Source organism: Galeopterus variegatus, unplaced genomic scaffold (assembly GCF_000696425.1).
Source record: "Galeopterus variegatus unplaced genomic scaffold, G_variegatus-3.0.2 Scaffold2329, whole genome shotgun sequence".
Taxonomy (NCBI): domain Eukaryota; kingdom Metazoa; phylum Chordata; class Mammalia; order Dermoptera; family Cynocephalidae; genus Galeopterus; species Galeopterus variegatus.
This window is the reverse complement of record NW_007728440.1, coordinates 203,141-230,382: the sequence shown is the minus strand read 5'-3', so window position 1 is coordinate 230,382 and position 27,242 is coordinate 203,141. Positions and strand designations below refer to the sequence as shown.

General features: G+C 38.9%; 1 protein-coding gene across 2 annotated transcripts in view; it reads left to right on the top strand.

The window, feature by feature from the left end:
• Window positions 1-1,012: 1,012 nt before the first annotated feature.
• Window positions 1,013-27,242, top strand: part of FHL1 (four and a half LIM domains 1) — a 38,519-nt gene continuing 12,289 nt past the window's right edge. For both annotated transcript variants that reach the window (XM_008581331.1, XM_008581330.1), the window contains exon 1: window positions 1,013-1,067. The gene's annotated coding sequence lies outside the window, so the exon portion shown is untranslated. The remainder of the gene's footprint in view (window positions 1,068-27,242) is intronic.

Genomic DNA, 27,242 nt, shown 5'->3' with positions numbered 1-27,242 from the left:
AAAACAGGTCCCTCTCTCAGGGAACTGTCTTCTCCTCAAATTTCATTTGTTCATGTACATTTTCAACAGTCGATCTAAAAGCACACTGTCAGGATTTCATACTTTGGTGATAATGCAATGATCACACTTCCTTTCTCCTTTGCCCCAGCCAGTCTTTTCCGAATAAAGTTGGGGGTGGGGGTAGGCGGTGATGTGAACAGCCCGCGGACTGCATGTGTGTCGGGTGGAGACAGCACAGGGCACACCTGTTTCCTAGTGTTGCAGAACCATCCCCACGGGGATGAGCCTGCCCACCAGCCCATATCCTAATCCTGTTATTGATTGGAGATAACTTCAGTGGTCACACAGTACCTCGTCTCCATGGTAGCACCTCTAAATATTCCTCTGGTGATTTGTGCTCTATATTCTGGCTGGATCAGAGCCCTCCTGTGGCAAATATTCTAAAGATGTTAAAAGAGAGAGAGAAAGAAGGCTCAACTAATAAATCTATTCTAAACGACTGAGTCATTTGTTTTGACTACCCGGGTGATTGCCAGATGTTAATTTAAAACTGAAATAGGCCATGAGCTCACTTCCCTAACAATGCTGAGTGTTTGAGCTAATACAGCTTGATAATGAGGGAGCCAGATCCACTGCCAGTGCTAATGTTATATGATAAACAGACATTTGGAGAAATATGCAGAACATCTTGGCAGTTTTCCTTTAGCTCTAAGGGTTGTAAATACTAAGTAGAATGTGTTACCAGGAGCCATTTCAAAGGAAATGGGCTTTTTTTTTTTTTTTTTTTAGAATTTCTAACTTTTTTTCTAAAAAGGTAACTTTTCCTCTTGATTCTCATTTTTTCTGTAACAGGCACGTTGGAAGCTGTTCTCAACTGTATCCAGCCCTTGCACACATCCAGTGTGAGGTAAGTCTAAAGGAAATGGGGTTTTTTTTTTTTTTTTTTTAGAATTTCTAACTTTTTTTCTAAAAAGGTAACTTTTCCTCTTGATTCTCATTTTTTCTGTAACAGGCACGTTGGAAGCTGTTCTCAACTGTATCCAGCCCTTGCACACATCCAGTGTGAGGTAAGTCTTATTAATTGTCACAGATTCTTACACTGATTCCCAACCTTCCAATTTGTGGTGCTAGGGGCAGCATTGTACAAAGAGCTTTATTTGTACAGGAGGTTTAAGAGGGTTTGTTTTAATCGACCCAACCAATATCACTTGCTTACCCTAAATATTAGCTCTCCGGGGAATGCTTTTCAAGGGCAAATCTCATTTGCTTTGAGCCTGGGGGCATAAAAAGTGAATGTGCCAGGCACAACAGAACTGATAGAAGGTCTGCTGGAAAATAAAGACCTGCTCATGTCACAGGATGAACAGCAGGGAGCAGGAAAGCTGCATGGAGCAAATACTGGCATGGGAGGGAGGAGACTTCTGCTGCCCAGATCAAGCGTCAGGAATCTTTCTGCCCTGGGCGGATGGAGCCCAGGTGCTGACTGCCCCTGCGAAATCTGCTGATGGGGACACCAAAGAGTGCTTCTGTTGGATTACATTAACATGGGCCAGCAAATCTTTTTTTTAAATTTGCCCTCATGTTCAGAGCAGCTCTGCTGCATTGGTGTGAGCAGCCAGACCAACCAGAGCATTCCTTGACCATAGCTGTCCTCTTCAATTAGCTGCAGTGGCTTGTTTCTACTCTGCAATGATCCAGGGTTCCTCGTTGCTCTCTTTGAGAGAAGAGTCCTTCACCTTTGAAAATAATGAGAGGAGGGAATCTAAAAGATGGCTCATCTGGGCACAGTGCAGGATTAGCCCCTCTTTTTTTCGTACCTCAGTCTCTGTGCATTTACGAGAGGAGATGTGACAATTGCCAGCACTGTACCAACTCAAGATTTCAGTTTCATCCATCAAAATGTTGCTGCTTTTTTGTCTTCACCTCTGCCCTACCCACCCCTGCACGCAGTCACACGTTCAGCGTAGGTACCTATCTTTCAGGCAGGGTAGATGTTCACTAGCTGGGAAGGGTTGCCTTTATTATGTCTACTTGCTATAGAATTTTTCTCAGGTTTTAAAATATACCTGTCCAGGTACCTAAATGTATGAATCCTTAAAGAGTAAAACATATAAGACAAATGTTTAGAAATGTTTAGTCAGAATTTTATCCATTTCATCAATTGTGGTGGTAATCAGAAATCCTTCCAGGGGCGTGGGCTTTTAAACTGGCCTGATGGTGAAAATGTCAGCAGCTTCCCTCAGCTACCAGGGTTGGAATCTTCATCCGTGGGTCTAAACCATGCCATAGCTATCATTCATAGCCTTCACCTAAAATGGTTGTTTTTTACATTAAAAGAAATAATAGAAACTTACCATCAAAAAAATTCTTAGATCTAACCCCAACAGAGAAAAACCAAAGCAGATCTGCACGAGGCTATGACTATCTCCCTTTTCTGAGGAATCCTAGGGCAGTTTGAAAACATAGTGCTCTATCTAAAGAGCAGAGATTTTATTTTATTTTATTTTATTTTTTTAAAAAGATGACCGGTAAGGGGATTTTAACCCTTGACTTGGTGGTGTCAGCACCATGCTCACCCAGTGAGCTAACCGGCCATCCCTATATGGGGATCCGAACCTGTGGCCTTGGTGTTATCAGCACCATACTCTCCCGAGTGAGCCACGGGCCACCCCCTAAAGAGCAGAGATTTTAGATCTGTGCTGTTTCACAGTTCTTATTTTTATTTTCCCACAGAAACAGACTAGATTCTTTCGGGAGATATAAAGAAGGGTAAATCGTTCCCCCATTTATTTACTTAGTTGGAAATGATGGCTAGGGGAAACCTGGCAATTCACATGCGTTGTTTGCCCTTAGTAATCCTACAGCAACCTGCACCTTAGACAGGCTTTATCAGTAGAGAACTTTTGATAGAAACTATGTGTATGTATTCTTAAAATGGAACGTTTAATTCAAGTTTTGCATACACGTATTTGAAGTGGTTTTACAGTATCAGGAACACCCCGATGTCATCTTTACTTTGACCAAAACTTGGCATCTTTGGGTTTTCCTTTAGAGTAATGACTTTCTCAGGTGAGTTCATTAAATAGACTCTGTTAAATTCTGTCTCACTGTGACGAAAACATATAGCATTATGTAAACCAGTTCAGCAGCCATGATGCAGTAGCATCTCGTGCACTTTCTTCCTTTCTTTTATTTATTCATTCATTCAGCCCTACTATGTGACAGGCCAGGAATGTAGTGATGAGCAACACAAAAAGAATAATACACTTTGGGTCTGATATTCGTCAAGTGTAGGGCATCCCTATATTATTTTCCCTTTTGTAGGTGAGGAAACCAAAAATTTTTTGCTTTTTTTTTAATGTAATTTTTTGTGTGTAATTTTTAAAAAATTACATTGCCTAATATTGAGCAGACCAGTATGGATTCAAGGGTGCAATTCAAAGTCCCTGTCTCTAGTCTGCTCTTTGAGTCTGTGATTTATGCCACCTCCAACTAGCACGTGAAGATAATAAAGTATGTGATAATAGCTGGGGATGCAGCTGTGTCTGGGACCCAAATGCCCCCAAGTGAAAACAACTATAAACTGTGCATTTCACACCCTATTTTTAAAAAGTTTGTTTGGAATTATTAGACAGCTTAGGAAAATGGACTTTGCAGTTTCCACACGAGGATATTTTGTATTTTTAAATGATAGTGTCTGGTTATAAATTTAATACAGCATTTATCATAGATGAACTTTATAATTCAAAAACTTGAAATTACTCCATTTGGCTGCCTTTTAGTTTATAGCATTATTTGGGCCACAGACTTGAACACAGCATAATTCTTAACGTATACATGAGCTGGGATAAACATGAGTTCTCTGTATTTGTACCATAGTAGTGACAATATTGGTAATTAACTAAACATACATTTTATATCTGGGAAATATTTGTATCACTGACATATGGTCATTTTCATTATTGATTTGATAGTTTTTTAATTATTCACAAAACACAAAATTTTAACATTCAGTAGTCATAGTGATTTGACTTGTGCCATTTATATTGATGTGGCTCCTCTTCTTGGTGCACTAGTAGTAAGCATGAGGATCAGCACAAATAGGTTATACAGTCTTCAAGAGTTTGGAAATCATCAGTCTAGAGCCAGGGTCTCAAACTGGTGGGCTGGATCTGCCACACAGATGTGTTCTTTTAAACTTTTAAATGAATTGCCAGCATTTAAAAATGGAGAAATTTCAGGGGCCGGCCCATGGCTCACTCGGGTGAGTGTGGTGCTGATAACGCCAAGGCCACGGGTTCGGATCCCATATAGGGATGGCCAGTTAGCTCACTGGGTGAGCGTGGTGCTGACAACACCAAGTCAAGGGTTAAGATCCCCTTACCGGTCATCTTTAAAAAAAAAATAAATGGAGAAATTTCACATTTAAAAATTCCAGATTTCTCAGCTTTTCTTGAAATATCAGAAGATCTGGCAACATTGAACCTGCATTCCTGTTTGGCTACACTAGGCTGGAACCAAATAGCTCCTATTTCTTTAGATGGAGCACAAACTCTGAGGTTCGCCACAGTCCCCAACAATCTCTGTAGTCTCCTTGATGCTACAGACAAGGGTCAGTGGCCATTCTTTGAATGTTTTATTCATTTAAAAGACAGGCTTGGCTCTTATGGGCATGTGGGTTTTCAACCCCTAGTCTACATAAAATTGAGGTTGCAAACTCAAGATCATCCTTTTTCTCAAAATATTAGCTTGCTAATTTTCAGGTGCATGATGCTGGGTGATGTTCACTTTAAGGGGGGTGCTTTGAAAGTGTCGAAGGTAAACATTTCAGGGGAGGGACATTCTGATGGTACCCAGTTAAGAGAAGGAGCATCAACAGAGTAGGATTGTTTTATCTTATTCTGGAATATTCCTGTGGTCTTCCTTGGTGCTTCTCAAACATTGGTGTGCAGATTCTGATTCCCCATGTCTGGAGTAGGGCCTGAGATTCTGAAGTTCCAATAAGCGCCAGGTTATGCTGCTGCTAGTGTGCAAACCAAGCTCTCTTGGAGTAGCAAGGGGACCTTACCCTAAAGCAATCCTAAGAAAAAGCAGTCAGGCAGTGATGGTTCTAATAACCATCACTTTTTCTTTGGCCTGAGAAAGAGAAGGAGAGCTTAGCCAAACTATTTTGGGTTGAACCATCCTTGATAAACCTGGGTTCACTTCTAGTTGCAGCAGGGTTGCTCAAAAATCAGTTGTTTTTAATACAGTATAGCACATGTGAAAGGTAAGTCTAACTTTTTTAAAAATTTGTTTTAAATTAAGTGCTTCTAGTAAAAAAGCTAGATATGTTAAATCTCAAGAATCATGAATAGGGATTAGAGTTTTTGATTATATAATTATAGGAGAATATATTTATGGGGCTCTTAGGAAACTTACAAATAAGACCACAGAAAACAGGATAATTATCAAATCCTTGGATGTATGTTAACTTTATAAGCTATAAAGTGATAGAAAACGTCAGAAAGGAAGAGGTCAACAGATTCAAATATATACAATCCTACAGCAAAAAAGTATAATTAAAATGAAAAGGAAAACCCCAGGAAAAATTTGTGGCACATATGACAAAGATAATCAATATCTATATTATGCACAGAGCACATACAGACTGTAAGAAAAGCATGCACAGGCCTGGCACATGGTAGATGCTCCATAACTGTTGGCTGAATGAGTTTTCTAGTAGATAGAGGGGTAAAGACATTCACGTACATCACAAAGTAAAGAAATGAATGGGAGAATGTTCAGCCTCACTGATATGCAATGAGAAGCATATTCAAACATCAACAATATACACTTTTCACCTATTAAATCAACAAAAACAAAAAGAGAATCCGATGCTAATATGGTTACCTTGAAACAGATATACACTTACTCATTGCTGGCAGCACTGTAAGTTGGCACAAAGCCGTTTGGAACATTATTTGGCAATATATGGCAAAAGTCACAAATATTGGTACCCTTTAATCCAGTAATCCTATTTTGGAAAATATGTTCTAAGAAACAAGTTGTTCTAAGAAAAGAAGAACAATATGCTATAGGTATTCATCACAGTTTTATTTGTAAGGACAAAAAATTAGAACTTAAATATCCAACATTAGAGAAATGGTTCATTTATTCAACAAATATTTCTGGTTAAGTAGATCGTGATATATCTATGCAGTGGAATTCCATGAATCTGTTAAAAAATATAATTTTGATGCATACAGAGCAACATGAAAGAATTTATATAATATAGCCCTACTAAAAAATACAGGATGCAAAATTGTATATACGCAGTGATTGTAACCATGCTAAGTGATACTATGTACATATGGACAAGAACTAGAAGGCACATGGACAAATGTAAGTATCACTTTATTTGGGGTTTTATTCATGTTGTGATGTTGTTTGTACATTTTGCCATAAGTGTATACTCACTTAGAAGTTGAGAATTTTTCACTTGTACCTATTAATTCCATATCACAAGGAGAATATTCCCATCTATCACACAGTAGGTGCTTAGTAAATAACTGAAACATAGTGAGGACTCCTGCCCAGAGCCTAAACACTGAGTTCCAGTGATATAGTTCCTTCTTGCTTGTTTTGTTCCATCATCCCAAGTCCCCATTTCTTTTTCTTTTTCTTCTTTTTTCTTTTTTCTTTTTTTTTTGTGGTTGGTAGAGAGGCATCTTGGTGTCCCACATGACAAAGTATAAATATTTGTTTCAGAGCTCCTAACAAATGTGTAGTGGTGCCAGACAGGGAGTGTACCTTCATGTCTAAAGATCCCACATACACTTGAGAATCTTGATGGAGCTGTAATTCAAGGGTGATGCCCATCTCAGCTTCTGATTTCATTTACATAAGCAACAAAATTTATTTTAAGGTTGAGTCTGCTTACAGTGGCCCCCTCCCCTTCAGCTGTATTCCCTGTTTCAGATCTACTTGTTGCCCTGCTGTAAGTATGCTTTTCTCTTTTAATTAGACCAGTTACTTCGTGTCTGTTTTTCTTTTTGACATGGTTTCCTCTGGCTTTGGCAACACATACTTTCCGCATATGTCATTGCCTCTGGAGCCTCATGTCGCAATCGTCTTTCAAGGGGAGCAGAGAGCACAGTGCTAAGTGGGTAGCTCTTGACTCTTTTGCCTGCCCTTCGCTTGAATGAGCATTCCTATTTCTTTTGGGCCCAGTTCTGTTTGGTTTTGTAGGCTTCAGTCAGTTGTGTTTGGACTGAAAAACACTTAAGTAAAAATAATGGTAAGTCAGAGATATGTCTGGCAGAGGTGCAGCACATTTGTTAAGGTTACTGGTTTATTTATCTCTCCTGTCTCTATGGCGACTAAATCTGGGTCTGGGATTAATGGACTTAATTTTGACCTCTTGTAACATCTCCTAACTTTTCCCAGCCTCTGATTTAGAAGGAATTCATTTTCACTTGAGGACAGAAACTGCCTCACTTACAATAGGGGTCCTAACTGGACTCTTGAAAAATGGAACCTCCAGAGTCTTGGATTTTTCTGCAGTCTTTGATCAGAGTACACATCAAACTTGTAAAGAAAGCTAAGAAGTTGTATAGATAAATACACACATACATACACACAACATTACTAGTGTTCTAATGAAATAATTCTCTTTTCAGTTAAAATATTGTTTAATTAACATGAATAAACTGTGAGAATGTTTTATAAGAATCTTTTGTGAATGGCAGAATTTCATTTTTTTTTATGACTGAGGGGGAGAAGGAGGGAGGTTAATGAGAAATTAATGAGAAATCGGTTAATGGACATGTAGAATGATTATGCATTGTAATGATGAATAAGCTAAGTATCCCGATCTGACCACCACATATTGTACACAACTATTGATAATCAACTTTGTACCCCACAAATATGTATAATCAATTATGCTTCAATAAAAAATAAATTGGAAAAAAGAGAACCTTTTATAAGAATATTAAATCAGTGGGAACATTGATTGGACATTACATTTGTTTTATTTTTTAAAAGCATCTCCTTTATCCATTACAGGATTACAAATTTATGTACATATAAATGTTTGGACCGCTTTCAAAGTTCACATGTATTAAACTGTACCATTGAGGTCCATGATAAAGGTTGAACTTGACCAGGATTCCCATGGGAGAAGTTAGAATTGGACATTGAAATTCAAATTTATATCCAGCTGATGTGAAGTGAAGACACAGGTTTCTGATCTCTAAAGTAGCTAGAGTCAAACCATCTTGGACTTCAGTTGGTTCAAATGACCCTTTAGAACATTTTATCCTTTCCCGTATGGTGCTTTGAGACTTATAAGGATATTCCAGTTTTAGGAAAGTTAGTAGTTTATCTAAAATTGAGCCAGACTGCTTTTCTTTATTTAAGGCTGGTGTATACTATGTCACTTTACTCATGGATAATTTATCTATGTGCAAGTGTTTTCATCTTTTTTAGGAACAAACTCACATATGTAAATTTTCTTTAAAACCACAACAAAGGGGTCAGTAAATTATCAATAAGGATTGCAGAAAGGCTGAGGCACAGGAAGTGGCATTAAGTTCCCTTCCATCCTTACTCCCCAAGTATAAAATACTAGAGTTCAGATCTGTCCTCAAGTTCAGTTCAAGTCCAATAGGAACTTGTGAATACTTAATGCTTTTATTAGGATTTTTGAACATCATAAAAGCTCACTGGATATGGAAGTTGCCTTAAGATTTTGTCCATCATCAGCTCTTCTATTAATAGTACAAAGACTTGAGAAGCCAACAACAGGTGCTCACTTGTAAAAGCGATCCATACTTGTGAGATGAATGTTGGATGCTCCTTAATTTCTGGATTTGAAACCTTGACTTGCACATCTTATAACTATGAATTTAGAAAATTTATTGGATTAAGGCCATGACTAATCATATCAATTTTATTATGATCAATACAATAAGCATAGCTGAAGTCAAAGCTTTTACAGAAATCACAATATTAAGGCCTGGAGCCCTTAATAATGCTTGAGAAAGAATAGCACTTTTATCATCATCATTGTTATTGTCATCATCATTATTTTATCAGCCTTATATCACATGTTGAAAGCCCATTGTGGAGAACTGTGCCTATCATAGCTATAATTTATGTATTTAATTATTTCTTTCATTGTTAATATTTCAGTTTGGTTTAAACAGCTCTAGGGATCAAATTAATTAACATAAAAAAGATGAAATATATAAAAATGTATTTAGAATAGTAGCCTCATTCTTCTATCCTATCAGCCAGATAAGCTTCATGCTTTATAGAGCATCTTTCAATATCCTGTTATTGGGTAAATAATTAGTTTCTTTAACAGTTCTTCACCTAAGTAGGAAATCAATGGGCCATAGGTAGTTTGGTGAGAATTTGTGGCCTTTATGAGTCTGCAGACATCTCATAAACCATGTGATATGTGTATGTGATAAGACCATTTCTATACATTCTTTAGGGCTACAAATTTATAATTTATTTAAGGTATTCCACACATTTCTTTCGCAGAACCAGTAGAGCGTTTCATGTAACTGACGGTAAGGGCTTGTTTGTGTGATCGTCAGTGTACACGGGCTGGGGGATTCATAATCTGTACTGGTCACTCCCTGAAGTGGCTCAGACGCTGACTAATTGGAGAGGATGTGTTCCACCCTTTGCATTGGGCACAGGGGACAGGCTTGAACTGGGAAACAATGCAACATGCTCCAATATTTTTGGCCCATCCCTTATGTTCCCAGCTCTGCTCTCTGTACCCTTAGTCCTCATAGACTTCACACAGGATCTCGACCTGACTCTTTTGGTCCTCCCATTAGTATTTTCCATTTTTCTTACTGGAACAATCTAAGGCACAAAGAGTAAAGGATTGGATTTGGTGAGGGTTACTGTCTTAAATTGTACTCTGCTTTCTCCAGGAAATTGGAAGCTCCTGGGGAGCAAGAATCCTGATATTTTCTCTTGTGTCCTCTGTATCATGTAATGTTTAGTACCAGAGGCCTAGGAGGCATTTACTAGAGAGACAATTAATCAAATGAAAGGCATTATATAAATCATATAAATCATTACCATAGCATTACACCAAACAGTCTCAGAATGTTGGTTTGACTCCTTGCTCCTCTAATATCCATATTCCTGACATCACTGGAGGATATCCTAGAATGGAATAGTCCCTCCTACCTCATTATAGCATGGCCTCGGTGTTTTCCAATATCTTTTTGAAGTTCTTCAAACAGATGGAAAAATTGAAATCTTACAGCAAACACTCATCTTCCTACCATCTAGATTTTACAATTAAACATTTTACTATATTTTTTAAATCACATATCCATCCATCCATTAGTCTGTCCCAGCTTTTTGGATGCATTTCAAAGTCAGCTGCAGGCATGTGTACACTTCGCCCCTAAACACTTCAGCATGCATATTATTATGTGGTTTTAATTTTTAAATTCTTAGAGCTGCTATCAGATTTGCTGAAAGCCTGACATTTATTTTGGTGGCTGAGAAGTGGTGGTAACTTGAGTGTGAAATATGCTCCATTTTCAGACTCTGGGGAGTTTCCATTTGTTTCTGACTACCAGCAAGTATACAAGCACATACATATTGCTGTCCCCTATCCCACCCACATTACATGGTCATATTATTTGTGTTGTGAAACTTGGAAGGCCGGCCTAGAAAATACAATTGAGGGTCTTGTTTATGTGAATGAAACTGGAGAATTGGGGTTGAGGATAGTAGGGCAGGAGGTTAGAGTTGGGTACTATAAGGGCGGCAATATAGTTAGGTATTATAAGGGGGGAGAAAGATTCAGAATCAGGAAGTTACAAGTGAGTTACCACTTTCACATACGAAGTCTAGAGAGGGATTAGTGGCTGTTTATATGACCTAAAGGTCATGGATTTAATAAACACTAAGTGTACAGATAGAGTTCTTATAGTCTAGTGGTTTTCACATTATATCGTGTGGAACCCTAGAATTCATAGAAATGTTTCAGAGGTTTTACCAACATTTGAATTAGATTTTTAAAAGTATATTGAACTGTTATGAAAACTAATTAAAAAAATACACACACAATTGGGTTTTATACTAAATTTTAACATCTTGGAGAACACTTACTGATTGACTTTAAAATAAGCAAAGGTTATTAATGTCAACCAAAAATAAAATTTTGAATAGCACCTATTTGTCATCCATCAAACTCAGGGTAATATTTCTGTCGTGGGAATAAAGACAAAAGGTCTATAGCGGGGCCATCACACTAAAGCCATGGGTGTTAAAGCATCAGCCTGTGAAAGCTGAAGTTACATTTTGGTTTCTGGTTACCATGAGCACTTATCCATCTGTTATATTTAGATTTTTTTTTTTCTAGTACCTTTAGGAATCTGAAAACAGATGAGAATATGCTTTAAACTTAAAATGACCGTAAAAGGGGAGAGATGGTTAAGGGACTGGAGGCTGACTACAGTGTCATCCCTCAGATGGAGGCTGTATCAATGGATTCAGGGAATTTTCAGAAAGGTCTCTCTGTTGGCCCAGAGTCCAAACTGTTCAACACAAGTCTGAAAATATGTGTGTGCAATAATGCAGTTCATTATGAGATTTTCAGGGCTTCTTTGCTTGTGCCTGAAAAACCTTAAAATGGGTTTGGCGGCTTTTTTTTTTTCCCCATTTGGAGGGCGTGGTACTCACTTCGGTCCCTTCATTCCGTATTATTCACGTTCTATGCCAATAGTCTGGAGTACCTTGTGGAAGCCAGTACTTGCGTGTGTGTAGCCGCAGTCAATTTTTAAAGTTTTTGCTTATCTGTATTTTATTTCCCCCCTAACACTTTATTAAGAAGATTTTCAAAGTTGAAATGATTTTGCAGTGACCACCTGTATACCCATCATTTAGAGTCTTCCATTGACAACATTTTACTCTACTTGTTTTTATCATATATCTCTCCACCTCTCTATCGATCCATCAGTCCATCTTATTTTTGGATGCATTTCAAAGTGAGTGTGGTTGATCTCACCAGTTAACTTCATATATTTTATACAATTGAAGTCTAGCTATATGAACATTACACAAATGTGCCTAAATTGGCATATAATGCTGTGAAAGAAGATGTAAAATAAATATTCCAGTTTTACTGAGAAAAAATTTAGGAGCCTTATTTTAAAAGTACCAGGTATTCTGGAATTCTGGCATGGAGTTAGAAAAAAATACTGGCTTATTTTAAAATCCGACCTTTTTGTGATTCACATACTGTTGACCCCTAGTCAAGAGGGGTACACTTGTAAATTTTATTTTCATCAGAGGCAGGAAGTAAATAACTCGCAGTTTTTATAGTTAGGCAGGATCATCTTTAAGAGTGTTGTAAACATTTAGTGTTGGTCACTTCCACAAAATCGAATTGCCTTTGGAAGGTGGAGGAGCAGTTAACTGAGGACTAAACTGGTCTGTGCTGGATCGATCCCAAACCATGGTGTCAAGGTGTTAAGTGCAAATTATTAAAACAACACACCTGTTACAATTCAGAGAGAATGGATGGAAATGAAAGGTTCTAGTGTATGGCTTTTGCCCCTATTTATGTGGAAAGTGCTCCCTACTTTCTTGCAAAGCTGAGTTGTTGTTTTTCCCTTTATTCTCAATCCCCAGAATTGTGTCCAAACACTGTCCCTTGGCCCAGGGGGTTGGCTGGGTATATTTCCTTCTGGAAGTCTTCACTAGCACTCTGGAGTTAGCTGGCAGGAGATCCCTTAAAGGCATTTGTAAGAGTTTTCCCACTCTCTATAGGGGCTAATCCTGTACTTTCCACTTCAGTTCCAGCTGCTGTTGCTTGGGTAGAAACGGTTCTTTGCTGTTCCCCAACTCTGGACAGCCATGCAAATTTAATGCATAAGAACAAAAAGTTACGACAGAAAATCCTTGGGCTGGGATTAGGTGAGGGATGTGGGTGGGGAACTGGATGATTAGATGTATTTAAAATTTATCAGTAGAACATGAATTTTTTAAAAAGAATTCTGTATAGGGACTTGTAAAAAACTTTACCAACCCTTCCAGACAGACACGTGACCCTTGAAAACCCATAAAAACTTTTTGGCATGATGGAATAACATGCACTTTGGTCTTGGAAGAGACTATTAGATTGCAAACATCTTGCTTCCTCCACCACTGACTTGCTCTTTGATCTCAGAATGCGACTTACTTGTTCTGTGATTGTTCCATTAATCACGAGTAATAAGACTGATTTACTGTATATAGTGTAATGGTTGAGTTTAAAACTATTTCTAGTTTCTGTTATAGTTCAAGTTTATGAATTATTTATTAAGATTTAGATATTAACATTAAGCTTTCAAATCAGATTTAATTTTATTTGAAAAAAGGTGTTTTATGTATGAATACTTTATATTCTGTAGTTCATATGTACAGTACCACCCTTAACTAAATGATGTTTCCACAAACCAGTTTAGAAGATTAATTTTCTTACTGCAAAACATATGTTTAAAATACATAAAAATCGATTAGAATATGTACTGATGGCAAGTAGGAAGGTGGAAAGTGTTCTAGATTTATTCTTAGGACAGGTGACAGTACTTGAGCTTCTATTCTTAGTTTGACCTCGTCCCCCTTCTCTGAAGGCAAGACACTTAATCTTTTTAATGTCTCCGTTTCTCATCTATAACACCTGTAGTCTCATTTCACAAAAACAGTACCTAGTTTATGTTTTATAGCATTTGAGGACTTGATGTAGAAGGTGGCACGGAAGTTCAAACTAATATGTAGAAAGTATTCGTATCCTGAATGATAATCTTGATAAATTACTAATTACTACATTTAGAAAGTTACAACTCTGGAGGGAATTGATATTTGATATTGTTGTCCTGTGTGTTCTAAGTTACCATCATAACAGTAGGAAAATAAACCCTGTCCTGGCTGTCTTACAAAGGGATTAACTCACTTCTTCAAGTTGTTACTAAATCTCCAGCCCTTAAACAGCAGAAATAAAAAGCGTTCCTTATTTGATTTCATTTTTCCTGAATAAAAGTCTTGTAACTAAACTTGGCATAGTTTTTTCGTTTGTTGAGGGCTTCCCAAGTTATTTTCTTTCTAAAGAATGAAGGAGAAACCATGTCAATTACTTAAAGCAACTAAAAATGCCCTGTACAAATATGCTTTGTACAGAGGAGTATGCTTTTGATTTTTAAATCAAAGCAAAGAACCAAGATTATGTGGTGCTTGCTTATAACACATTTGTTTTCAGCTACTTATGCTTTTGCAGAGAATTAAGTATTAACTAAATACAAGAGGATTAAATAGCTAGACTCCAAGTAAAACTAAAATACCCATATTACTATTTTCTACATTCTATATCCTTAAAAGTTTGGGCTAACATGAGAGAGAGAGCATCCCTGTCATGGAAATCACTAGTCTTCACAATGATCTGCTACTGGATTTTATGGTATAAGTAAGATAAATGTTTGTGTTTATTGTGAAAAGTGTGTGAGTCTTGTGAACACTTAAGTCCACTTGAAAAATCAGAAGATGCTACCCACATAGATACAAAGCCCGATGTATGTATATATATTTTTCTTTTACAAATATATTATTTTAATATGACTTTTCAAATTATAAAGTACTTGGGCACATTATTTTTTTTATTTTTATTTTTTTTGTCTTTTTTTTGTCTTTTTTCGTGACTGGCAACGGATCGCAACCCTCAGTGTCGCGCCCGTACCGGACCGGGACCGGCAACGGGATCGCAACCCTCGGTGTTGCCCCTGCTCCTCGCTCAGCCAGTGAGCGGCCGGTCCGCATGCGGGATCCGAACCCTCAGCGGGAGCGCCGCCGCGCTTCCCAAGCGGCGCACTGCAGCAGTGCGCCACCGGGCCAGCCCTTGGGCACATTATTTTAACTTTGTTCTTAAAACAATTCTGTAGGGAAAGCAAGACAGGTATTGATATCCTCATTTCACAGATGAGGAAGAAAGATTAACTTGGCTAGTAAACAGCTCAGCAGAGTCAGAGATTACATCTGGGGTTTTTGATTCCAATTCTAGTGCTGTTCCCTTGGGTTACAATACAGTAAAGTCTACAAAACATCCACTGTTCTTTTCATTAAATGAAAGCTTAAAATTGATTTAACTTCTATACCGTTATCTCAATTTAATTTTACGAAGTTGACTTTTAATTCATTTTGAACTTGCTAAAAGGACTTGAAAACTAAATGTCCTGTTTCACAACTCCTGAATGAATCTCTTCTCTATATGTTTCCTAGTCCAGTATGATAATTTATATAGGCTTTAGCATTCATTTGTGACATTAAATGACTGGGCAGTTTTAAGGGAATTAAAATTAATTAGGTTTTTCGATTCTTAAAACACTCTTGCTTTGCCACACTGAATTGCCACAACACTGTGACTAGGGAGGGATCCCTGTTTTAACATCCAACAAAAATAGCTGGTATACCTACTTTTTAAATGGGTGGCATATATTAAGCTGATTTATAAACATCAACCCCTTCCTTGAAATCCAAAGAGGTTTTTTTTTGTTTGTTTGTTTTTAAATGTTCACTGCGATATTGGAGTGAGGATGCTGGAGACATTTCTTTCTCTTTTTTCTCTATAGAAACAGGGGCGTAGAATTTAAGTTGATAAATCAGTGACAAATGGCCATAGAACACAGGTCACCTGGCTTTAGTTAGTTATGTGACCTTTAAAAAAATACGTGTCTGTTTCAGAAAAAGACTGACCTTTGGGGCAGACATCTAGCTATCCTTGTGCTTTAAAGAAACAATTACAGGGTTAATTTAAACTCTGATACAAATATGGTTGAAAACTCCCTGACAGGTTTCTATAACGACCAAGGATAGTGTTTTGTTTTGTTTAAGGTCAGGCCTGTGACTCAGAGCTGTGCACTTCCCTGGTGGTATGCATCAATGACATGGTGCCAGTCTACTCGTCCAGAAGGGCTTGTGCCCAGCTCAGGTTGCTCCATTATAATCCCCAGCTGAGAAGCCACCTTTCATTTTTTAAAATAGATGAAGAAGACAACACGAGCATTTGAAAGTCAAATACCATATGTACTTTATAGCTTTTCAGCCTAAAGACTTGATGAACACTAAGGTGCCTCCTTAATTTGAGAAGTAGATCCTCACTTGCCACTAATCTATTATAGCATGTCGCTACAGGAGTATATGTTGTATACATTGTCAGTATAAGCATTTTATTAAGTTAATTGATTTTAAGTTTATTGGTAAGGCATTGTGATTTGGTGCCAAGAGCGCTAGACTTAGAATCAACTTCCTCTCTGAGCGGCTTATTAGCTGAGGGTAACCTTAGCGTAGTTGGCATGACATTTCCAGATGGCATCTTCTCTGCATGAAAAAAAAGTAATTTGCCATTTCAGTAAGCTTTTTTTTTTTTCTTTTTGCCATTTCAATAAGCTTTAGGTGTGTGCGTGATTCACTTGAGATCTTTTCATTTTTTTCTTTTTCTCTCTCCCTTTCCTTGTAAATCAAAACTCCCATCCTTTAGTGCATGCAGCTGACTGCTTTTGAGTGTTAGAGGAAGGCAATCTGATTAAATTTCTTCCTTTTTTAGTTCATTCATTCCATCTTTTAAGAACTTATGTATTTCTTAAATCATTGTAATAACAAAAGACTGGAAACAATTTAAATGTCTGTCAATAAAGGACTGATTAAGAAAATTGTGATATATCTACACAGTTAAATACTATGCACATACATGTTAAAACGTGGAAATTCTTTATGTACTGACATGGAAAATTCTTTGAATATCAATAAATAGAAATAGCAAAGGAATAAATAGAAAAACAAGGTACAAAAGTGTATGTATGCAAGGGTACTTCAAAATGTTCGTGGAAAGATTCATATTATCTTTTAATTCTATTTTTCCATGAACTTTTTGAAGTATCCTCGTAGTATACCACCATTTATGGGTTTTTTTTAAGGAAAAAGAAAAAATGTGTATAGCTTCCCATTTTTTATATGCCCAGTATCTCTAGAAATATAAAGAAGACATGGGTGCTGTGGGTTATCAATGGAGAGGGGGAAGTGGATGTCTGGGGACAGACGGGGGTAGGAAGTCTTTTCACTATATACTCTTTTGTACCTTTTCAAAAATACATATACAAAAATAAAATAAGTCTACACAAAAAATGTTCACAGCAGCATTATTCATAATAGCTAAAAAGTAGGAACAACCCAAATGTCCTTCAGCTGATGAATGGATGAGCAAACCGTGGTATATCCGTACAATGGGATGTTATCCAGCCATAAAGAGGAGTGAAGTGCTGATGCATGCTGTAACACTGGAACGTGGGGGACCCTTGAAAACATTATGCTAAGTGAAAGAAACTAGACACAAAAGGCCACATACTGTATGTGTATGATTCTATTTATATGGAAACATTGGGCTGAGTGAAAGAAATTGACCACAAAAGACCACATATTGTATGATTCCATTGCCAGCAGAGGCAAATCCCTAGAAACAGAAAGATTCATGGTTCCCAGGGGCTTGGCGGGAATGGGGAGTGACAGCTAAGAGGTCTAGGGTTTCTTTTGGGGTGATGAGAATGTTCTGGAATTAGATAGTGGCAATGGTTGTACAACCTTAGGAATATGTTAAGAACCACTGAATTGTATACTTCAAAAGAGTGAATTTTATAGTATGTAAATGATATCTCAATAAATAAACAACTTACTGAAGTCATGAACATGGAAACTTTAAGAAGCACTGTGAACATATAGAACAATGAACAACTTTCTTTTTCACCCAAAAAATATTTCCATTCTAAAATATTTTATGTATATCACTGATAATGCCAGAGGACTTCATGTCCTTTAGCTACCTTCACTAACACTCACCAGTGATATTTTCCTTTTACACAGGAATATTGTTAACCCAAATAAAGCCCCAATAGATAGAATTTTGGGTAAAATGAGTAAAGAATTTGCAATGATACGGGATTGAGATACTGTGGCTACAGGCCTTGCCCAGGCCCTCCCACTAGGAGAGGAGGTTATGGAAGTTTTCAGAGCAGCCTCCAAGAATCTTTTGGACCACTCTGCCCTTTCTCTCCTCAAAGCTAATCCCAGAGCCATCCCTGCCCCTATACTGCCTCCCTAGGTCAGTGAGCTACCCTGTTCCCTTCCTTGTATTCTCTTGGGGTGAACTGAATTACACTGTTTGAGAAGCTCTTTCTGATAGGAGGGGATTACCTTTGGGGCTCTGGGGTGAGATCTGTGGACCTAACAATAGCTTCTCCTCTCCTAGTCACTAACTGTTCATAGGTGCTGGTTCCTTGTGGGTTGTTGTCCAGCAGGACAGCTGCCTGCCATCATAGCATCATCTGGCTTGTCCACATGTTGGTCAGATAATAGTCTTCTGACTATCCCAGCTCCAGGTGCTTTAACCTGAATTCATCTTGGGGTGAGTATGGGCAACTGACCACAATGTATCTTTGGCCAAAAGTGGATTAAATGGTGCATATTTCGGTTCTGCCACCTCTGTGACCTTAGGCATTGCTGTACTCATCCAAGCTGTGTCTCAGCACAAGAAACCTTATCTCACCTGAGCTGCTGTAGGTGGCCTAACAAGATAGGGTCTTTCAGATCCATGTCTTTGATATTCATTCAGGATTAACTCATATAATACAAAACTAATTTGCATTCTGGCTGTAGCTGCCTGATGGATATAGGTAGCCTCTTTTCGTTGTTTATCTTTATAGGCCAATTTAAGCTCATATGTGATTTGAGGGTGGCCTGCCTTATCAGTTATCTCTCTAAAGGCAAACTCTTATTCATTGTGTTGGAAAGTCTATTAACTCAAGCCAGGAAAGGTCTAATCATCTACTGGGCTAACTAGGCCCTTTCTTGGTAGGAAGGATGTAGGAAAGACCTGTCCCCACTCCAAGACTGGGCAGGTGACCTTAGATCTATTGGATCTTTCACTAAAAAATCAGAAGAGCAGAGCTTTGTTCTCCCTGGCTCTCCATCATCTGTTCATAACCCTCCTTGCCCATGTTAAATATACAGCTCTCTCCACTGAACTGTCTGCTGCCAGAGGCCAGTTCTCCTGTGAGCTGGTAAACTTGAAGATAAGTTCTACTTGCAGGAATCTGCTACTTGGGACAGCCCCATTTGTAAAGTGTAGTTGAATAAACCATAATGCATAGTGCTTACTGTGTGCCAGCCACTAGCCTGGATGTTACAGATATTTGCCACCTGTATTTCTCACAATGACCCTACTGCATAGGTACTATTATTATCCCCATTTTACATGAGTAAATTGAGTCACAGAGAAGTTGAGTAAAACTTCTCAATGTCATATAATCAGTGAGTGATGGAGGCAGGATTCCAGTCTAAACATTCTGGCTTCAGAGTCCATTTTCTTAGCTACTACTCTGTATTCTCTTAAAACTTTATAAAATAGATATACCCATATCAAACTCAGGGCAAATTTTGTATTATTTGAATTAGAACTAACACTATTAATTGTTCAGCCGATCTCATATAAAATTACACCTTGAATTTATTTCATGGAAGCCCTCAAAACTAGTTATGGTTGAGTCTAAACAATTTAACCATTTTATCTAAATTTCGTTAAATACAATACAGTAATCACTATCACTTTTTTGTTTGTTTGTTTTTTGATGGCTGGCTGGTACAGGAATCAAACCCCGGACCTTGGTATTATCAGCACCACTCCCTGACAAAATGAACTAAACAGCCATTCCCCACTATCACTCTTTATTTAGTTTTCTATACCTTTGACAATCAGTCTTACTTACCATAGGTACGTACTTCACATATTTATTCTCTTTGATTATCACACTGCTTGAAAAGGAACAAGACAGGCTAGGATTCAAGGCAAACGTGATACAGTCTTTCCGAGTGCATGTCCTTTGATGGCTTCTGCTACTCTAGCCTCTTACTCTCCTTCTCACATTCTACTCGCAGGACTTTGTGTTCCTGTCATTCTATTTCATGTACTTGCTGTCTGGCATGATAAACATATTGCTTGACTTCAATAGCTTTGAAACCACTCACTCTTCAGTGTCACTCCCTTAAGTGTCAGCTGTTTTAAGGTAGACCCTCTGCTCCTCCATTCAATCTAGTCCTTAGCTCTCTAAGCGCTCTGTCAATTGCTGCTTCTAAGTTAACTCAGCTGAAGTTTATGGTCTCTTTGACTAGACCCTTGCTATAGCATGAGAGAATCCAGAGTGCTTCATCTGCAAGTCACACAAATGGCCCTTAATCTCAGGATCTGTAACTCAGATTAGCCTCTCTTGTTGACTATCAAAGTCGAGAGACCATGAACCCTATTTTCCATAAACCACATTCCCATCACTGGGCTGCAGTTTTCCCATCTGCAAAGTGAGGTGGATGGAGTAGATGGTATCTAAAATCATTTCCAACTCCAACGCTATGCAATCTTTATGAAGGCGGAAACACCCACAGACCCGGTCCACTTTTTCTCCAAGTTCTCCAAGCATCTCCAACTTTTGGAGAAACCTACATTCTGCCCTCACCCTGCACAGATTGACAAGCAGGGATGACAAGCTACCCTTCAAGGCAGTAATCTAATGGCAGACCACACACCAGCAAGATTCATTTTGGCCCTGCCATGAATTTTCACAAAATAGTGCCTGTCCTGGCATAATAGAAGAGCTCTTTGCACAGAAAGTTATTATGTTTGCTCTCTCAAACATGAATCACTGTGGGCCACCCCTCTCCTCCATCTGTCTAAGTACTCCTGTGTGGAACTCTGATCAGGGCACTGCTCAGACAGAAAAATAATGGCCCTGGGGGAAACCGCAGATGGGGACCAAGTGAGCTTTCACCTTACGTACTTTCAGTCCTCTGGAAATCTGGATTGCTCTGCTATCAGAATAGTCAACTCTGTTGCCTAACAGCATATGGACTTCTTGAGTGGCATCCAGGTCACTGCTTGGTCTTTCTTCCTACCATGCTCACACTCCTTCTTTTATGCACCATGTTAAATTCGGATGCTCTACTGACCAAACCCCACAAAATCACTCATGAGTTTTTTCAGCCTTTACCTTGAATTCTAGACCTATCTTCTGTTTGGAATTTGAAAACACCAATGTATAATAAGGTAATGTATTCATTGCAGTCCTTTGGTAAATGGAGACAGATTATATGTTGCTAGTCTTGATGTTTCATACCAGGAACAGAGCTCATGAAGTATTATGATAACACCTCTGATCAAGGTAGTTGATCTTAGTCATAGCATTAAGATTAAGGTATGGATGGACGCTTACTTGATTTGCTCTTCTTCCCTGTCATAGATATTAATCAGCTGGGTAAATTATAAAATAGGGTCAGGAAGTTTAGCCCTCAAGTATCTATCAAAGGCTTGAAATGTCCATAACAGGTGGGGTTGGTGAATGCCAAGACTTAGCATGATTGAAAGAGTGTTTTGAATCATGGCACATGGCAACATGGAAATAAAACAGATATATCACAAGTGGGTGGTAGAAATAGACTGGAAGAGAACTTTAACATCTAAAATATGACAAAGATTTATCCCTACCAGCGTCTCCATTTCATGAAACATTCATTTTCCCTTGATGTGAGATTCTGTATTTGTATTATATATTTCCTTCTAAAACTCTTCCTCATTTTTATTTCTTTTCTTCTTTCACTTTTCTGTTTATTTTCTTTTAAGTGCCACTTCTATTTTTTTTTAACCTGAGATCATCCTAGTGACTCTTTGAAAGTCATTTATTCAGTGTTGTCCTGGTAGTGATTTCTTGTTAGAGGCCTGTAAAAATATATATAGGATATTGTTGGGATAGTTCCTACATCTTGGTGAGAGTCTAGTAGCAACACAGGAAGGAGCAGACTTGGGGGACTGGAGACATTTAAAACTGTTACTAATCATGGAGTGACATTTCCAAAAATCAAATTACAGAGGCCATGGCACGGGCTTAAATGCTTAATCTCTGTGTGAATATTATAAGGAAACCTTCTGAGCTCTGGTCAGTTGTGAAATGAACAGGTCTTCAGCAGAGTTAATTAGCATTTTCTAGGTGCATTGCTATTTAGAGGGTCTTTTATTTTATGTATCTCATCTCGTTTATAGCAGGTCTTTCCACTTTCATAGTCACGCTTTCCTTTGCTCTGAGATTGAGAGACCATTCAGGAAGGCAGAATTCCAGGTCTGCTTTCATTTGGATCTTGCATGACAAAGTCACCCCTCATGTGGTTCTGGGGGTGCTCCCTCATTGTACTCTTTGATGGCTATGCCATGAATTGTGACATTTAAGCAGTGACTTTGCAAAATTGGGCTTGTCAGTAGGCAAAAGTACTCTTCCCACCTTAAAGATTGACAGGAACATGAGACAGCTGAAGCTGTACTGGGCTTGTTCTGGCAAGAGTACATAGGACAAGAAATACTCCAGAGAGCTCAGCACTGAATCACATCATATCATAGTGCATGACTAGATGCCTTAATCTTGCAGTTGGAGTCACTCAGGAGAAATTTTTGGCAGAGGGACTAGCAATCTGACAAGACTATGTGGAGAAAAAACTTGCAGTGTATTAACTTATTAGTAGTAGGCATGAGGAGAAGAATAATGTAAAAAAAAAAATTAAGATGAAACCACTGATAAATCCACAAAGACTCCATTCCAGGTTGTTATCAGCCTCTTGCCTCCAGCCGTGAGTAATGGCCAGTAATTGTCTGAACAACCATTGGGTTATTTCCTCCATAAAAGAAACGTGTAGTGAAGGGAGAAGGGTGACCACAAGGCCATTTGTGAAGAAGGAACTCCCGAGGTTTGGGCCAAGTGGGCCACCAAATTTGCTGTGTTTGACTCTTCGCTTTGCACTGCTTTGAACTTCTGAAGTTTGATCCTCCCAGTGGTGTTTCTGAGCAGAGTCTAGGATTGGATTGCAGTCCGAGAATCCTCACAAACGTGATTCCACCATAATCCTACTGTTCTGTCTGCTCGATAGCTTGGATCCCATGAAAGGGGGTTCGTTACTGACATCCAGAAGAACCTCATCATGAAGTCCAAAATAAAGTGCTTCTTCCTCACACCAGCTCTGCCTCCCAAATTCTCTATTTTCCCGATGACCCAGAAACCCATCCTCAGAGGGGTCGTTGGCTGCTGCCCCTGCTTTACATCTAATCAGTCCTCTCAGTCGTGCCTCACAGTGTCCTTTACATCTAGTCTTTCCTTTTCATGCCCATTGCCACTGTCTCTCATTCATCCAGTCCTTCCTTATGTCTCATCTGGACAAATGCACACCCTTCTAGGCTCTCTCCCGGCTTCTATACTATCTTCCTCTGAGGTCCACCCTTCTGATAGCAGCTTGCATCACTCTGATCTCACCCTGCCCTTGCACCAGTTGCAAAAAGGCCCTCCATGCTCTGGCTTTCCCTGCCTTTCTTGCTTCGGGTCCCAGCACTTCCTTGCCCTGTGCTTCCTCCTCCTCCCCGGCTGCATCCCGCTTCTTGAGCAGGTGCTGTGTTCTTCTCATACCTTTGCTCACACTGTGCCTTTTTCTTGGAATGCCCCATCCCCCTTTTCTGCATGCCAAAGTCTCACCCATTCTTCAGGGACCAGGTCAAATGCCATGACATCCATCGAGTCTTTTCTGATCCTCAAACCTGATATGATCTCTCCCTGTGATAAATCTTGATGACACTTATATCTCTTCTGTCACCCAACATGCTCTGCCTTGCATGGTGCTCATTTGTTTATTTCTCTTGGTACACTTGAGAGTAAGGACTGTGTTTTATTCCTTGTTGTCAGAAACATGTCTTGCACCACATAGTAGGACATTTGTTCAATAAGTGTTTGTTGTTTAAAATAAATGGATGCATGGGGTGGTATCATCTGCAGGTGGACCCCAGCAGATGATGTACCTGCAGATAGTTGGAAGACAAGGATTTGCAGGTAAGCTCTGAAGTAAATGGTTCTAGGCAGATGACATGTGAGGGGGAGCTTAGGGGTTTTAATGCCTACAACTCACTGAAAAATCATCCTGATTCTACTAGAGTGTGAGAGACTAGAAGGAGTGCACATGGCCTTCAGACACTAAAGAGCTGTTCACCAAACACTAATCAGCTCCACCAACAGTATATAAAGGTACTTTGTAAATAGCACAGGGATTAATAAGGATGTTATTAAATATCATACTGCTAGCATGTAACAAGATTTGCTCAGATGCCAATGAACCATTGATTATTTAGGTATCTGCTACTTAACCATCAAGGTTTCTGATCCTCTGATCCAAGATACGGCAAAGTTACCAACAGTTCTTACTGAGAAATTGTTTTTTCACATTGCAAAAAGTCTTTTCTTTTTTGCTTTTGTGAAAGGCCAAGTTTCGTGACTTGAGGACATCAGCAGTGGGGACAGATGTCAGAGCAGGTAGTGGTCTTGCTTCATGAAGTTTTTAGGAAGGCAGAGTTACCTGGTTTATATAAATTGTGGCTGGAGCAAATGCTGTCATGGTAGGGCCAAGCTCCTAGCTCACACTGAATTGTCTTAGTTGACTAATTAGCAGTCAGAAAATGATTCTTTTGTGTTTGTATTTTCTCTTGTATTTCAGGCAAAATAGATTACTGTTTATTTGCTAATTTCATAAGGCTTATCAGTCTTTCCATATTCTTCTGTTGCCTTTCAAAATGATTAGACACCTGAAGGAACTGCTATACTTGCTGAAAGAGTACCCCTCTGGATGCATAGCTTGAAACTAGAACTGACTTCCTAAAGGAAAGCATTTGGCACGCTAAGCTTATTGTTCACAGCACTTCAAGAGGGGCATTTAAAAAAATACATTGGCTTACCTAAAAATATACCTCACTAAAATCTAAAACTTAGGATTCGTAAAGGTTAATCATCTAATAAAATAAGAGCGTTTCCTCCAGGTAAAAAGTTTAAGTTTGTTTTAGGGGTGCGGAGTTGTTACCACTGGCCAATCTCCCTGCCATAATTGAATCAGTCTGGATAAGAAAGAGGTTAGAAAGGCATGGGGTGGAGGGGAGATCACAGTATCACTTCTTTTTTTCTCCCAGGCTGACTTTTTTGACCCTAACATGTAATAAATTTGCCTGTAACATCCTGGCTTTTATTGTTATGTCATTTTCCAGCTAATGGGGAGTTGCTAACAATTTCAGCTATCTTTTCAATTGATTTTTCCTTAAACATTTGAAGAGCATGAGAACTATGAAACTCATTCATTCATTTATCCATGAAGCATTTCCTGCTTACCAACTATATGCTGTAGGAGCATGAAGGCAAGCAAAGCACTGCCCCAGCCCTCAGCCTGAGAGGAGAGACGCATGAATAATTCAGGGCCAAACCAGTGGCATGCACTATTAAACAAGACAGTGGCTATAAAGGGACTGGGCCCAAGGCCTGTCCCAGAGTGAAGGTCGGCTGCCTTCCTTGAAATTCATCGGCCAAAGCCACTTTCAGGATTCTAGGTAGGACTATGTTTCAAAGGCTTCATTGACACTTTTCATTTCTTTTAATTCATTCTTTCAACAAATAGTTACTGAGGGCCTCCTGAGAGCTGGGCAGTGTTCTAGGAGCTGAGGCCCCAGCATTGAACACCACCACCAAATTCCTAGACTCGTGGAGCAGAAGGGACAACCAGAAGACAAGCGAGAGAAATCAGTGTGACACCTAGCATGTTTGCAATTTGAAACTGGGTGGTCAAAGAAGACTTCACTGAAAAAATGGCTTGGAGCAAAGACTTGTAGGGGACAGATGAGCAACCATGAGAGGCTCTGTGCCCAGAGGGTGCAGAGGACAGGGACAAGGCCAGTGAAGTGGGAATGAGGGCGAGAAGGCCAGGGATAAGGCCAGAGGAGGAGGGGATGGGGTCCTGGAGGGCCTTACAGGCTTTTCCTAGAACTCATTCCTGATTCCCAGTCTCCAGCCATCTGATGGCCTGTTGACCTATTACAGCATGTTAGGTCGATATCTTCATTTTCATTCATATTTTTACTTTTGTTGTCCCTGAAAGTGAAAAGCAAGAGATTTGGTTTGTGGGACAAGGTGTCTTCTTTGTGTATGCATGTGTATCTCTCCCTTCTGTTCTGTTCTACCTGCCACTAAGGAGATGGGGTGGCTTGAATTGCTCCCCTTTTCGGTGACCTGCTGAGCTCTGGCTCATACCAAGGAGGACACAAAGTTAAACATCTGTGATACCCTTAATCTCTATATTCATAGTGTCTAATCCACTTTAATTACATTGGCAACACAAGTCTATCTCTTTTAGTTACTTTTATCATTAATAGCACAAAAATGAATTATTTATAGGGCCAAATACAAGCTCTTGAGGCATAGAAAGTGGATTAATAAGGTTGGCTCAGCGTTAAGCTATGCCAGAGCTGAGTCCAAATTTTATTCCGGTACAGGGATGACTTTCTATGTGGCCTCTCTGGCTCTGGAGCTAATTTGGATGCTGAGTAGCCCTGCAGGTATTTATATGTAGCGTTTGGTATTTTTACTGGGTCCTATTCTTCTCCCTTGGATCACCTAAAATGGTTAAGAATTTTCTAGTGGGATTAAGGTTGTGATGTCTGAGGAGGGGTGGGCCATCTGCTCTCGGTTATTTTTGTGTTAGCCGCTTCCCCTTAAATGTATGTTCATTTGTGGCCTTCTCAGCTGGGGTTGAGGGAAGACTAGTCTAGGTGCTGCTCCTGAACTTGGTCTCTGAGCCATGGCTTCCCATAGACATTCAGGTAAAAAGTTCATGTTCTTTTTCTTTTACTGAGCACAATTTTGTTAGGGCACTGAATCTGTCTTTTGGCTAAAAGATAATTTTGGATTAAGTGAATTTAATCTTGTCTAAATAGTAAATAAATCATACTTTGCCTCTCTTTCGTCCTTGTTTTCTCATGCTACTTCAAAGACAAAAGATTATTCTTATTCAAGTAAAATTAGAATTTGAGTGACTTATTTCTTTAAAAAACATATAAGTATACTACTATATTTTACATTGTTCAGGACGTGCAATGAAACTATAAGAGACTGTGTGAGGAAAGACATTTTCGGTTAGGATTTTTTGGTTATTTATAAGACATAGTTCTTCATCTTGACAGTGCTTTACATCTAATTTAAAGTGTTTGGAAAACATAAATCAAATATGGAGCTGGAAGGGGGACTGTTTGTATCTAAGAAGGTCCATAATGACTTACCACCTCTTCCGTTTTTCTGAACAATGTTTTT